This window comes from Panthera leo, chromosome A2, assembly GCF_018350215.1.
Source record: "Panthera leo isolate Ple1 chromosome A2, P.leo_Ple1_pat1.1, whole genome shotgun sequence".
Classification (NCBI taxonomy): Eukaryota; Metazoa; Chordata; class Mammalia; order Carnivora; family Felidae; genus Panthera; species Panthera leo.
The window spans coordinates 62106884-62121202 of record NC_056680.1 but is presented as its reverse complement, the minus strand read 5'-3'; positions in this window follow the sequence as shown (position 1 = coordinate 62121202).

Sequence of the window (14319 nt, the reverse complement as noted above, 5' to 3'; positions counted from 1 at the left end):
CCTTGGGGACGCCCATCGGGCCCCATCTGGGGTCCCGGTCCCCACGGGGTGAGCCGCAGCCCTCCCCCCTTCCCAGCCCCACTGTCTTGCTTTCCCAGCACAGTCTTGTGCTCCGTGAAGTGTGAGCTTTGCCAGTACCCCAAGGCTGTCCCCTACCTTACGGAGCAGCTCCCTGATGACACTGGGGCAGCCATCTCAGAGCACGTGTCTCTGTGGGGCAGAGAGGGCAGTGGGCTTTGCTCGAACCTGGGTTGCCCCATAGGGCATGGGGCCAAATGGAAGGTTCTAGTGCCTCCCAGCCGGGGCACCTGGGCTGCGACACGCGGTGAGGACTGACTTTGGCCGCGTGTCACCTGCTGTTCCAGATCACCTCCCACACCCACCCGAGGTCTGGCCAAACAGAACTCTTTCCTGATTCCCAGGGGTGTTCAGACTCCACGCCTTCGGTCCCATTACCTCTGCATGAGGCAGCGACATGGGGAGCCAGGGGGACAGCGAGGGTCTTCGTCCATATCTGTCCATCCTCCAAGGCCTTGTGCTCCTGACACGCATTGTCCCCCACACCCCTCAGAAGCCACCTCGCCCTCAGACCCCTGCGTGGGTCTCTAACACGCAGCTTCTCACCAACGCTGATTAACAAGCTGTGGGTTAGGATCTCCTACAGAATCATGCAAGTTAAAAGTGCCATAAACCAATTTAAATCACACCTTTTGCTCGACCTGGGTGCTGGAGCTCCACCATAACACTGTTCCCAGTCTCGACCATCACACACCCCAGGGCCTCCACCATCACACTCGGGGGCCTCCACCATCACACACCCCAGGGCCTCCACCATCACATACCCCGGGGCCTCCACCATCAGACACTCCCAGACCTCCACCATCACACACCCCAGGGCCTCCACCATCAGACACTCCCGGGCCTCCACCACCACACACCCCAGGGCCTCTACCATCACACACTCCCAGGCCTCCACAATCACACCCTTGGGGGCCTCCACCATCACACACCCCAGGGCCTCCACCATCAGACACTCCCGGGCCTCCACCATCACACACCCCAGGGCCTCTACCATCACACACTCCCAGGCCTCCACAATCACACCCTTGGGGGCCTCCACCATCACACACCCCAGGGCCTCCACCATCAGACACTCCCGGGCCTCCACCACCACACACTCCCGGGCCTCCACCATCACACACCCCAGGGCCTCTACCATCACACACTCCCAGGCCTCCACAATCACACCCTTGGGGGCCTCCACCATCACACACCCCAGGGCCTCCACCATCAGACACTCCCGGGCCTCCACCACCACACACTCCCGGGCCTCCACCATCACACACCCCAGGGCCTCTACCATCACACACTCCCAGGCCTCCACAATCACACCCTTGGGGGCCTCCACCATCACACACCCCAGGGCCTCCACCATCAGACACTCCCGGGCCTCCACCATCACACACCCCAGGGCCTCTACCATCACACACTCCCAGGCCTCCACAATCACACCCTTGGGGGCCTCCACCATCACACACCCCAGGGCCTCCACCATCAGACACTCCCGGGCCTCCACCACCACACACTCCCGGGCCTCCACCATCACACACCCCAGGGCCTCTACCATCACACACTCCCAGGCCTCCACAATCACACCCTTGGGGGCCTCCACCATCACACACCCCAGGGCCTCCACCATCAGACACTCCCGGGCCTCCACCACCACACACTCCCGGGCCTCCACCATCACACACCCCAGGGCCTCTACCATCACACACTCCCAGGCCTCCACAATCACACCCTTGGGGGCCTCCACCATCACACACCCCAGGGCCTCCACCATCAGACACTCCCGGGCCTCCACCACCACACATCCCAGGGCCTCTACCATCACACACTCCCAGGCCTCCACAATCACACCCTTGGGGGCCTCCACCATCACACACCCCAGGGCCTCCACCATCAGACACTCCCGGGCCTCCACCACCACACACTCCCGGGCCTCCACCATCACACACCCCAGGGCCTCTACCATCACACACTCCCAGGCCTCCACAATCACACCCTTGGGGGCCTCCACCATCACACACCCCAGGGCCTCCACCATCAGACACTCCCGGGCCTCCACCACCACACACTCCCGGGCCTCCACCATCACACACCCCAGGGCCTCTACCATCACACACTCCCAGGCCTCCACAATCACACCCTTGGGGGCCTCCACCATCACACACCCCAGGGCCTCCACCATCAGACACTCCCGGGCCTCCACCACCACACACTCCCGGGCCTCCACCATCACACACCCCAGGGCCTCTACCATCACACACTCCCAGGCCTCCACAATCACACCCTTGGGGGCCTCCACCATCACACACCCCAGGGCCTCCACCATCAGACACTCCCGGGCCTCCACCACCACACATCCCAGGGCCTCTACCATCACACACTCCCAGGCCTCCACAATCACACCCTTGGGGGCCTCCACCATCACACACCCCAGGGCCTCCACCATCAGACACTCCCGGGCCTCCACCACCACACACTCCCGGGCCTCCACCATCACACACCCCAGGGCCTCTACCATCACACACTCCCAGGCCTCCACAATCACACCCTTGGGGGCCTCCACCATCACACACCCCAGGGCCTCCACCATCAGACACTCCCGGGCCTCCACCACCACACACTCCCGGGCCTCCACCATCACACACCCCAGGGCCTCTACCATCACACACTCCCAGGCCTCCACAATCACACCCTTGGGGGCCTCCACCATCACACACCCCAGGGCCTCCACCATCAGACACTCCCGGGCCTCCACCACCACACACTCCCGGGCCTCCACCATCACACACCCCAGGGCCTCTACCATCACACACTCCCAGGCCTCCACAATCACACCCTTGGGGGCCTCCACCATCACACACCCCAGGGCCTCCACCATCAGACACTCCCGGGCCTCCACCACCACACACTCCCGGGCCTCCACCATCACACACCCCAGGGCCTCTACCATCACACACTCCCAGGCCTCCACAATCACACCCTTGGGGGCCTCCACCATCACACACCCCAGGGCCTCCACCATCAGACACTCCCGGGCCTCCACCACCACACACTCCCGGGCCTCCACCATCACACACCCCAGGGCCTCTACCATCACACACTCCCAGGCCTCCACAATCACACCCTTGGGGGCCTCCACCATCACACACCCCAGGGCCTCCACCATCAGACACTCCCGGGCCTCCACCACCACACACTCCCGGGCCTCCACCATCACACACCCCAGGGCCTCTACCATCACACACTCCCAGGCCTCCACAATCACACCCTTGGGGGCCTCCACCATCACACACCCCAGGGCCTCCACCATCAGACACTCCCGGGCCTCCACCACCACACACTCCCGGGCCTCCACCATCACACACCCCAGGGCCTCTACCATCACACACTCCCAGGCCTCCACAATCACACCCTTGGGGGCCTCCACCATCACACACCCCAGGGCCTCCACCATCAGACACTCCCGGGCCTCCACCACCACACACTCCCGGGCCTCCACCATCACACACCCCAGGGCCTCTACCATCACACACTCCCAGGCCTCCACAATCACACCCTTGGGGGCCTCCACCATCACACACCCCAGGGCCTCCACCATCAGACACTCCCGGGCCTCCACCACCACACATCCCAGGGCCTCTACCATCACACACTCCCAGGCCTCCACAATCACACCCTTGGGGGCCTCCACCATCACACACCCCAGGGCCTCCACCATCAGACACTCCCGGGCCTCCACCACCACACACTCCCGGGCCTCCACCATCACACACCCCAGGGCCTCTACCATCACACACTCCCAGGCCTCCACAATCACACCCTTGGGGGCCTCCACCATCACACACCCCAGGGCCTCCACCATCAGACACTCCCGGGCCTCCACCACCACACACCCCAGGGCCTCTACCATCACACACTCCCAGGCCTCCACAATCACACCCTTGGGGGCCTCCACCATCACACACCCCAGGGCCTCCACCATCAGACACTCCCGGGCCTCCACCATCACACACCCCAGGGCCTCTACCATCACACACTCCCAGGCCTCCACAATCACACCCTTGGGGGCCTCCACCATCACACACCCCAGGGCCTCTACCATCACACACTCCCAGGCCTCCACAATCACACCCTTGGGGGCCTCCACCATCACACACCCCAGGGCCTCCACCATCAGACACTCCCGGGCCTCCACCACCACACACTCCCGGGCCTCCACCATCACACACCCCAGGGCCTCTACCATCACACACTCCCAGGCCTCCACAATCACACCCTTGGGGGCCTCCACCATCACACACCCCAGGGCCTCCACCATCAGACACTCCCGGGCCTCCACCACCACACACTCCCGGGCCTCCACCATCACACACCCCAGGGCCTCTACCATCACACACTCCCAGGCCTCCACAATCACACCCTTGGGGGCCTCCACCATCACACACCCCAGGGCCTCTACCATCACACACTCCCAGGCCTCCACAATCACACCCTTGGGGGCCTCCACCATCACACACCCCAGGGCCTCCACCATCAGACACTCCCGGGCCTCCACCACCACACACTCCCGGGCCTCCACCATCACACACCCCAGGGCCTCTACCATCACACACTCCCAGGCCTCCACAATCACACCCTTGGGGGCCTCCACCATCACACACCCCAGGGCCTCTACCATCACACACTCCCGGGCCTCCACCATCACACACTCCCGGGCCTCCACCATCACACACTCCCAGGCCTCTGCCATCACACAGCTGACAGCCAGTGAGCATCAGAACCCAGCACAGGGAAGCCCTGAGAACTTCCACGCAGGGATTAATAGTGGCCGCATGTCCTGACGTGGTGCTCAGCAGCTCAGGCCTCCAGGGACCCCGGGTGCCGGGGTGACCTCAGCCCCCACCTGAGTGTGGCAGGCCTCGCTCCGGTCCTCACCCGGGGAACGTGGCCTCCGTGGTGTCTTATTTCACAAGAAGCCAAGAACCCTGGATTTTGTGTAAAGCAGCCGGATTCCTTAAAAGTTGGCAATGAACTCAACCCAAAACAACACAGCACGTGGGCCACCTCCCCTGTCCCTGCCTCCTTCCCTGTGTCCCCCCACCTGAGCCTTTCACGTGTGCCTCCTGTGCTCTACTGAGAGCCTCCCCAGGCCCCAGGCCATGTGTCCTCAGGGACAGGACCCTGGCCAGCGCCAGACTCTGGCAAACCACCTTCTGCAGACTGGCTGCAGGCTTTCGGCTCACCGGTAAAAGGGCCACGGCATTTCCCAGTGGACTCCTGAGTTGTGGCCCCCTTGAGCTCCACCGTGCCAAAAACGAGAGCCCTCCACAAGCCGTGTCCTCAACGTCACCCCTCCCGCAGCCGCTTTTCTCAAAGACGGGGCCTCCTGCACTTGCTGGCTGCTGGTCCCTTCACAGTCCCTGGGGCATGGCAGAAGGGGGGTCCGGGCGGCAGATGGCTCACGCACAGCACCGTCCTCTTCTACCTTGGGGGCAACTGCGACGGGGCCCGCGTGGGGCCAGGGGCAGGGAGCTTGCGGTTTGCGTTCAGAGCGGACATGGCACACCTCCCCGCTGCGGGAATCTGGCGATGGCGTGTGCTTGTCCAAATGTGAGAGGGGCAGGGGTCAGGTCTGTCGCCTCCTGGAGCCGCTGTCTCCTCGTGGCAGACAGAAAGAAGTGGGAGGTAAACACGTGTCACTGGGGAGTGTGCGGGTTCGGAGCCGTCATCAGCAGGCATCAGCTGCACAGAGAGGTCTCAGGGCCCATGACTCCAGCAAGGGGAGCCCAGGCCGCCGGCCGAGGGGCCAGAGAGGGTCTCAGGTAGAGAACTTCCTTCTCCACCTGCTTTCTTAGCTCTTGAGAAACAGGATGCCGTTTGTGGGCTGAGTGTCTGCGTCCCCCCAAGGTCCGTGTGGGGAGGCCCTGAACACCAAGAGGGTGGCCCTGTGCAAGCCAAGAAGGGGCCTCACCCGACAGCCCACCGTGCAGGCTTCTGATCTCAGACGTCCAGCCCCCAGAGCAGTGAGAAGGAGGGAGACAATGAACACCCAAAACCAAAGCGCCCCGCCCCGTGGGACCCCAGATTCACAAAGTGATGCACTGGTGTCTAGGAGCCTGGCCGGGGCCGCCGGCTAGGGACGGGGTTTTAAAAGAATTAAAGAGGGGAGCCTGGGAGGCTCAGCCGGTTGAACACCAGGCTCTTGATTTTGGCTCAGGTCACGATCTCACGAGTGATGGGTTCAAGCCCCATGTCAGGCCCCACATCACTAGTGTGGAGCCTGCTTGGGATTCTCTGCTCCCTCCCTCTGCCCCTCCCCTGCTCATGCTCTCTCTCTTTCTCTCTCAAAATAAATAAATTTAAGGGACACCTGGGTGGCTCAGTCGGTGAAGAGTCTGACTTCGGCTCAGGTCATGATCTCATGGTTCGTGAGTTCGAGCCCCACATCGGGGTCTCTGGTGTCATCGTGGAGCCTGCTTCAGAGCCTCTGCCTGCCCTTGCATCTCCCCCACACCCACGGTCTCTCTAAAAAAAAAAAAAAAAAAAAAAAAAAACTTAAAAAAATATAGATTTAGAAAAAACTTAAAAAAAAAAAGAGACACATTTGAGCTGTCGCGTCCCGTGCTTTGGAAAGGTCACTTCAGCACAGTGGGCAGCAGGTCCAGGAGGCTGAAACCCAGAGACCGGCTGGGGTTTTCACCGTTGTTCAGGGACGCGTTAGGAGGACGTCCTGGTTTGGGTGGGTGGTGGAAAGGGCTCCTGATATTAGATTGGTGGCAGTAATTCATAGCTAGTTAGCGTGCATGCCGAACCCCATGCTAAGCACTCCCCATGCATCACCGCATCCAACGCTCTGACTCAGGAAGTTGTGCCCCATGTCACAGAAGAGGAAACCGAGGTCCTGAGTTTACAGGAGACAAAGCAACACAGCCAGTGACATGGAGGAAGTTTGTATTTGAACCCAGGCCATCTGCTCCCAAAGCTCACTGCCCCCCAGCTTCGGAGAAACTTCTGGAGTAATGTACCTGGTACAATTAGGAGCTGTAACATCAGAGAAGTCAGGCTGGGAATTTGGTGCAGGGGAGGAGGCTTTATAGCCCTCCTGCAACGTCGGATTTCTTTGTTTTTCTTCAATTTTTTGATGTTTATTTATTTTTGAGAGAAAGAGACAGAGCGCGAGCAGGGGAGGGGCAGAGAGAGGGAGGCACAGAATCCGAAGCAGGCTCCAGGCTCTGAGCTGTCAGCGCAGAGCCTGATGTGGGGCTCAAACCCACGAACCGCGAAATCATAGCCTGAGCCGAAGTCGGACACTCAACCGACTAAGCCACCCAAGCGCCCCCCCCCCCTTTTAAGTTCATTTATTTATTTTGAGAGAGAAAGAGCAAGTGCGAGCAGGGGAAGGGCAGAGAAAGAGGGAGAATCCCAAGCAGGCTGAGCTGTCAGCACAGAGCCCGAAGCAGGGCTGGAATTCACAAACCGTGAGATCATGGTCTGAGCCGAAATCAGACGCTCAACCAACTGAGCCCCCCAGGGGCCCCAGTAACGTTGGATTTCTGATTGCATGCCTGCTATACTTTTTGCAATAAAATAAAAGCAACTGGAAAACAGATCTTGGCTCTGAATCACAATGTGAGCCAAAGCACGTTCAGTAGGGGTTCCCTGTTCCGGGAGAACCCGAGGACATGCCCTCCCTGTCCACGCCAGAGAGTTCCTAGAAAGCCCGGGTTAGAGACCTGGCCTCCACGCCCAGAACTCCCGGGCCCCCCGCAAACTAACGCAAACCACTGCCGTGCAGCGACCTGGGTCTCTGTGCTGGGACTGAGGTCGGCGTCGCGGAGCAGGGGTCTCCCGGCCCCGTGATTCCCGCAAGGAGTCTGTGTGACTCAGCCTGACGGTTAAATAGGAAGCAACAGCTGCTTTTGATTTTAGAAAATTCCCCACGCCCAACTGTGACCACACAGAACGGAGTTATGTTTGAAGGTCGCGGCCGCGCTGGGTCTTTTCAAACAGCCAAGAGCGAGTTCACGGCAGCCGGGCGCCCTCACGCCAGGCCGGGCTTCCTGTGGCCCGCAGACGCACCACGAGAGTGTTAATCCGCCCGGCTCTGTTCTTGGGCGCCTCCTGACCTCATTTGTTACCAACCCAAGACGTTTTTGCAAAGTGCTCAAGGTTTGAGGGAACAATCGAGAAGGGTCCGAGGCTAATGAATCCCCAGCACAATGAAGATCTAATGTGTCCCTTCCGTGTCAATATTTAGGACCCAGAACAGTGTTTGGAAGGAAGGATGCTTAAAAAGAAGAGAGAGGCAGAGAGAGAGAAGGAGAGACAATGAGAGAGAGACAGAGAAAGAGGAGAGACAGAGAGACAGAGAAAGAGGAGAGACAGAGAGACAGAGAGAGAGAGAAGGAGAGAGAGAGGCAGAGAGGAGAGACAACGAGGCAGAGAGGCAGAGAAAGAAGGAGAGACGAGAGAGAGAGAGAAGAGAAAACGAGAGAGAGAGAGAAGAGACAATGAGAGAGAGAGACAGAGAGAAGGAGAGACAACGAGAGAGAGAGACAGAGAGAAAGAAGACAGAAGCACAGGGCAGCTGGCACCTATGGAGAATTTCTCAAGCACCAACACTGAACAAGGACTTATCTGGCCCTCTCTCAGGCCCCAATAACCTTTTTCTGTTCAGCCCTGCATCCCCTTTCCCCCTCTACCCAAGTAATTTATTAAGAAATAAATCTGGGGGTGTGGGGGAGACAGGCTCGGTCGGTTAAGCATCCGACTTCAGCTCAGGTCACAATCTCATGGTTCATGAGTTCGAGCCCCAAGCCGGGCTCTGTGTTGAAAGCTCGGAGCCTGGAGTCTGCTTCCAATTCTGTGTCTCCCTCTCTCTGCCCCTCCCCCGCCCCTCAAAAATAAGTAAACATCAACTATATATTTTTTAGAAAGAAATAAATCTGGGGGCACCTGGGTGGCTTAGCTGGTCAGCGTCCGACTCTTGGTTTCAGCTCAAGTCACGATCTCATGATTCATGGGTTCGACCCCAGTGTTGACAACACAGAGCCTGCTTGGGATTCTGTCTCTCCCTCTCTCGGCCCCTCCCCCTCCCAAAATAAATAAATAACTAAGCTTACTTTAAAAAGAAAGAAAGAACTCTGTCCTTCTCTGGGGACTCAGGGTGCCCGCCCCGTGGGACCCCCTGTGAATGCCGCCTCTTGGCCTCGGCTCACCCCCAGGGGCACCTGGACCGCCCTCCTGAGGCTCCCTGCAGGCTGGCTCCTGGGGCCCCCTTAGCCCTCCCCTCCCCCCGTGCCCAGTTTGATCAGGAGCTGCCCCAGCAGGGACCCTGGGTGCAGCATTCGAGGTCTGCTGCCCCCGCAGTGGTTCATCCAGGACATGCACGTGCAGTTCTCTGACCAGTAAGATAAGGGCCAAGTCTGCTCTGGGGACCCTGGGCGCGTGTCCCCACTCTCAGCATGTGACCAAGCAGGGGGCACGTCTCCCTCCTGCTGCGGCCTCTGGCTGCTGTGGTGGCGGAGTGGGGGGGCAAGCCAGAGAAGCTACAGGAGTGCTGGCGAAGGGTCCGGGAGCCACCCAGCCTCCGGGCACCCGTGGGACCCTGCACGTGGAGAGAAGGGCCTGACCCCCCGTACTTGCGGACGAGTCTGGGGGAGAAGCCGGTCCATCTGGGCAGACACCTGCAAGGCATTTCTGGGGCGGCGCCTGGTGCACCCGCTCCCAAGTGGGCAGTGGGGTCCCAGCATCTCTCTGGTGGCCGGTGCTGTGACAGGGTCTCTTGGCACCACATGGGGGCTGTTTCTGTCTCCACCGAAAGCTGTTACCCTTTAACAACCCACTTGTCATTCTCCAGCAACCCCATCAGCTACTAAACTGCCATGTAGAGAATTTGCTCCTTGAGGGACAGACCTCCCAGCCTCACGACAAACCGCAGCTCCCTCAGCAAACAGCCCGCAGCATCAGGACCCGATGTGTCTGTGGATGCGGCTGGTCCTGGCTGCGCTCCTGCTTTGCTGGGAATTCTTTGTGGGGGAGGGGACTCTCACACAGGGGGACACTAGGGAGCTGGCAGAGCACAGTGCCGGGGACAGCTGTGCGGCCTGCTGTAACCGTGGAGCCCCCCGAGAACTCACTGTCTCTGGGCTGGAAGACGGCCTGCGGCCCTACGGTGAGGACAGAGTGCAGACATTCCCAGGTCAGTCCCCGCCAGGTCACCACCGACAGTGCTGTGTGTGACCAATGAGAAGTGGCTTGTGTCCGTGTGGGTGAGGAAACCCGCCTGGCAGAGAAGGGGTGGGTGGGGAAACTGAGTCTGTGATGGACTTCACCTATCTGGACAATCTCCCGCTGGACAGAATCGTGCCCTTCTACAGCTGTGCGGTTACAGAGGTCCCCCAGCTGTTGGGGCAAAGCACACCCCAAGCCCTGCCATCCAACCCGTCTTTCTGCCTCCAGGCCCCCCGGCCCCTGGTGTTTCTCCTGCGTGTGTCTGAGCTCCCTCTGCGGCCGACACATCCAAGCTGCCCTCCACCTCATCTGAGCGTCCTGGTAGGTCTACACGAGGGCTGAGGGTGGGCTTTCACGCTTGGGCGGGCGTATCGTCACTGGGAGTCCCCTCGGATGCTGGTAACTGACCTTTGGCCGACTCACTAAACTCCCGAGGAGAGGTACCGGGGCCCCGCGTCAAGCTCCAGGTTCACACCCCAGATCTGCTGGCCATGGCACGGGCTCCAGAAGTGTGTTTGGTGCCCACACATCAGTATCTCCGGTCACCACGTGCAGTCACCACGAGAGGCGGTTCCTGGGGTGCCTTTGGAGGTTAGAGAAGCTGATACACTCAGGCACCGGCCACGTGGTCATGGCTCAGAACGTTAGCAATAGTGAGTGATGGTTTCTCCAGGGTTCAGGGTCATGGACGCAGAGGGCAGCCAGCGCTCAGAGATTCGATCCTCCCGCGAGTCTGGTCAGTGTTCAGCACCCACACTCCTGAGCAGTGGACGTCCCTATCTCTCCCCCCAAGTGGTCAGTTCCCCTTGACACGAGCTATGAGGGTCCTGTACTCTCTCTCTCTCTCTGTCTCTCTGTCTCTCAAAATAAATAAACTTTAAAAAAATGCAAAATAAGATTCCATTTGTAATTGTACGGAGTTAATAAGCACACAGAGGGCAGAAGGAATCTATAGTAAGAACCCTAACACACGTGTCCCCACCTTGACCAGACACGATTTAACCTTGGGTATTGACGGTCGTCACTGTGGTCACCGTCCATGGCTCAGGCTTGCCCACATTCAGCAGTAAGGCTGAGGTCCAGCAGAGAAGGATCCCCACCTGGTCACCCAGCTGCCCTGATGTGTCTCTTGCTGGCTTCTGGGTGTCCCCCACCACGGCCCGCCCCTTTGACAAGCCCACCCCACTCTCCTGGATCTCCTGATGGTTCGTGCGGGCCAGGCCAACACCACCCACACCCAGAGAATGAGCCACCAAACGTGCCAGCCCTGCTGACATCTGGTCTACCCGCTCCGCACATCAGATGCCATTTTAGCAAAATGGTGGAGAGAGCAGGCCTCTTCCTCGACATCTGCTTCGTTACCTGGAACTCTCAGAATTCCAACCAGCACAACGCCCGTGGCGGAGGATGGCCGCCATCCCACGGGCGCAGCCAGGATTGTATGCAAGTCGACCCTCGACTACCACCCACATGCGTGTGTCAGCACGATCAGGAACGAGGGTAACATTCACACAGCAGCGAACTTGATTCTGCTGTTACTTGCCGAAGAAGTCACGCTTATCTTAGCAGTTTGTCACTGTGACAGACTCACAGTGACCACGCGCGGGGGGGCCTGGACCCCGCGAGCGCCCCAGTTACGCAGATGCTGTGGGGAGCTCCCCGGGCTGCGCAGTGCGGGGCTGGTAGACGGAACCGCATGGACAAACTGAAAGATTCTTCCCAGAAAGGAATGTTGGCAAATAAAATTATTTACTCAGAAGTGCACGTCTAGGTTGGTCACTGGGGGCTTTCCAGGCGACTAGGAAGAATTTCGGCATCCCAAGTATGTGGCAAGAGCTGGCCAGGCTGAAAAAGCTGCTTTGTGTCATTTTGTTTGCAGAAGTGAAATGTGCTTTCCTGAGAAACAGTATCCACACTGACATCAAGCAGGGGGTTGGCTGAGGCTGTGCAGGGGTGGTAAGAACAGAGCCGCCCTTCTCTCTGCGGGGAGTGAGGTCTCAGAAGCTAATAAGGACGGGGCCCAGGTTACAAGGGCACATCATATTCAAATACTGACAGGCGCCTGGGGGGCTCAGTCGGTTGAGGGTCCGACTTTGGCTCAGGTCATTGATCTCACCGTTCGTGGGTTTGAGCCCCGTGTCGGGCTCTGTGCTGACAGCTCAGAGCCTGGAGCCTGCTTTGGATTCTGTGTCTCCCTCTCTCCCTCTCTTTGCCCCTCCCCTGTTTGCACTCTGTCTCTCTCTCTCTCAAAAGAAATAAATATTTAAAAAAAAAACAAACAAACCCAAAACTTTAAAGTGCTGACAAATGTGGTTTTGTTGCACATTATGAAAACCCGCGGTGGAATACTGGAAAACCAGGAACCGTGCAAGGTGAGACCGTGCTCAATCACCCAGGGTGGCCCTACTCACCCCGGTAACACCTTGCCTTCCTCCTGGGTCTCTCCTGAGCGTATTTTTTATAGACATGAGCACATAGCATGAGCAAAGTGTTCTTTAGCTAAGAAGTTTTGAGGCTGTCCTTGTAAATTGTTCCATCCAATTTCAGTCTAGGGGCCCCTAATGAGGTCCCCTGGAGAGGCAGGCCAGGCTTGGAGCCAGGCCGGCGGGGGCCCACACGGCCTTCGGGGGGGTTTCCGCCCTGAGCGAGTCACAGTAGCTACGGAAGGCTTGTGATGTCCTCAGGAAGTACTGACCGGTTGTTGCGTTTCTGTAATTACAAACAAGATCGCTGACCGTCTCTGCACCTGAAAATCAGGTGGGGTCACGGCCGGCTTCCTTGGGGCTGAATCCCAGACGCCGCTTGATCCAGGCCCCACAGAGGACCAAAGTGGGACATGACCTCCTTCTTTTGGGGGTCAAGTGATGGCCAGAGAAGGTAGCTTTAATGCAGGAGAGCCAGGGCTGGAGGGCAGAGCCGGGTCACTGGAGGTCACCCTGCTCTCTGAGGGGCCTCTGGGGCAGCCCTGGGTTTAGTGATTGATAGTGTGTGTTAAACAGTAAAACTACAGAGACCTCTCCCTCACTTCTGGCCCCTCACTTTGAGGATAAAAGTTAAAATCAAGAGCTGTTTGGGGGAAAGGCCTTGTTTTATGACAAATACTTTCAACTGTTTCTTTCTTTCGACGTTTTTAGATGCAATTTTTAAAAATGTTTATTTATTTATTTTGAGAGAGAGAGAGAGAGTGAAAGCAGGGGAGGGACCGAAAGAGAGAGACAGTGAATCCCAAGCAGGGTCTGAACCGTCAGCGCAGAGCCTGATGTGGGTCTTGAACTCACAAATGGTGAGATCGTGACCTGAAGCCCAAATCAAGGGTTAGACCCTCAACCTGTTGGGGAAGTGGATAAAGCACACCAAAGGTGGCTGATTGGACTAAAACAAACTCTGGTCTCTAGCTTAGGGACCCCTCCTCCGGGTTCTTCTTCCTTTGTTTGCTGAGCATGAAAACCACTCCCCACCCCACAAATATGGAGGCTGATAACTATAAATTACCCTTCCTGCTGCATTCAGGGCTCAGATCTTTGGAGAAATGGTCTCCTCTGAGCCCGCCGGTGTTAAATAAATCTCCGATCCCCCACGGTCTCCGAGTGCCGCTTGGTTTTTCCGCCAGCGTTCCAGCCCGGTTCCGTAACAAACTGACTGAGCCACCCACACGCCCCAGATGCAATGTAAGGGCATAAAAACGGTTCCTCCAGGAACCTGTGTCTCCCTCGGTGGGTGGCTGACTCCGTCGGACGAGCATGTGATTCTTGATCTCGGGGTCGTGCGTTCAAGGCCCATGTTGGGCGTAGAGCTTGCGTTAAAAAACAAAACAAAAAACAAATGGTTCTTCCTCCGTGAGGCTCCTCAGGCTAGCCCTGGCAGGTGAGTGGTCTGTTGGTCCCACTTTCCGTGGCTTTCCTTTGTCAAAGGGGGGCTCTGCTCAGAAGGAATCCCGGAGCCTGCAGGGCTCAGAAGAAGTCTTATTTAATTACCAATAGATTATCCAAGTGCTTGCCTTTCTTCGCTGTTTGATCT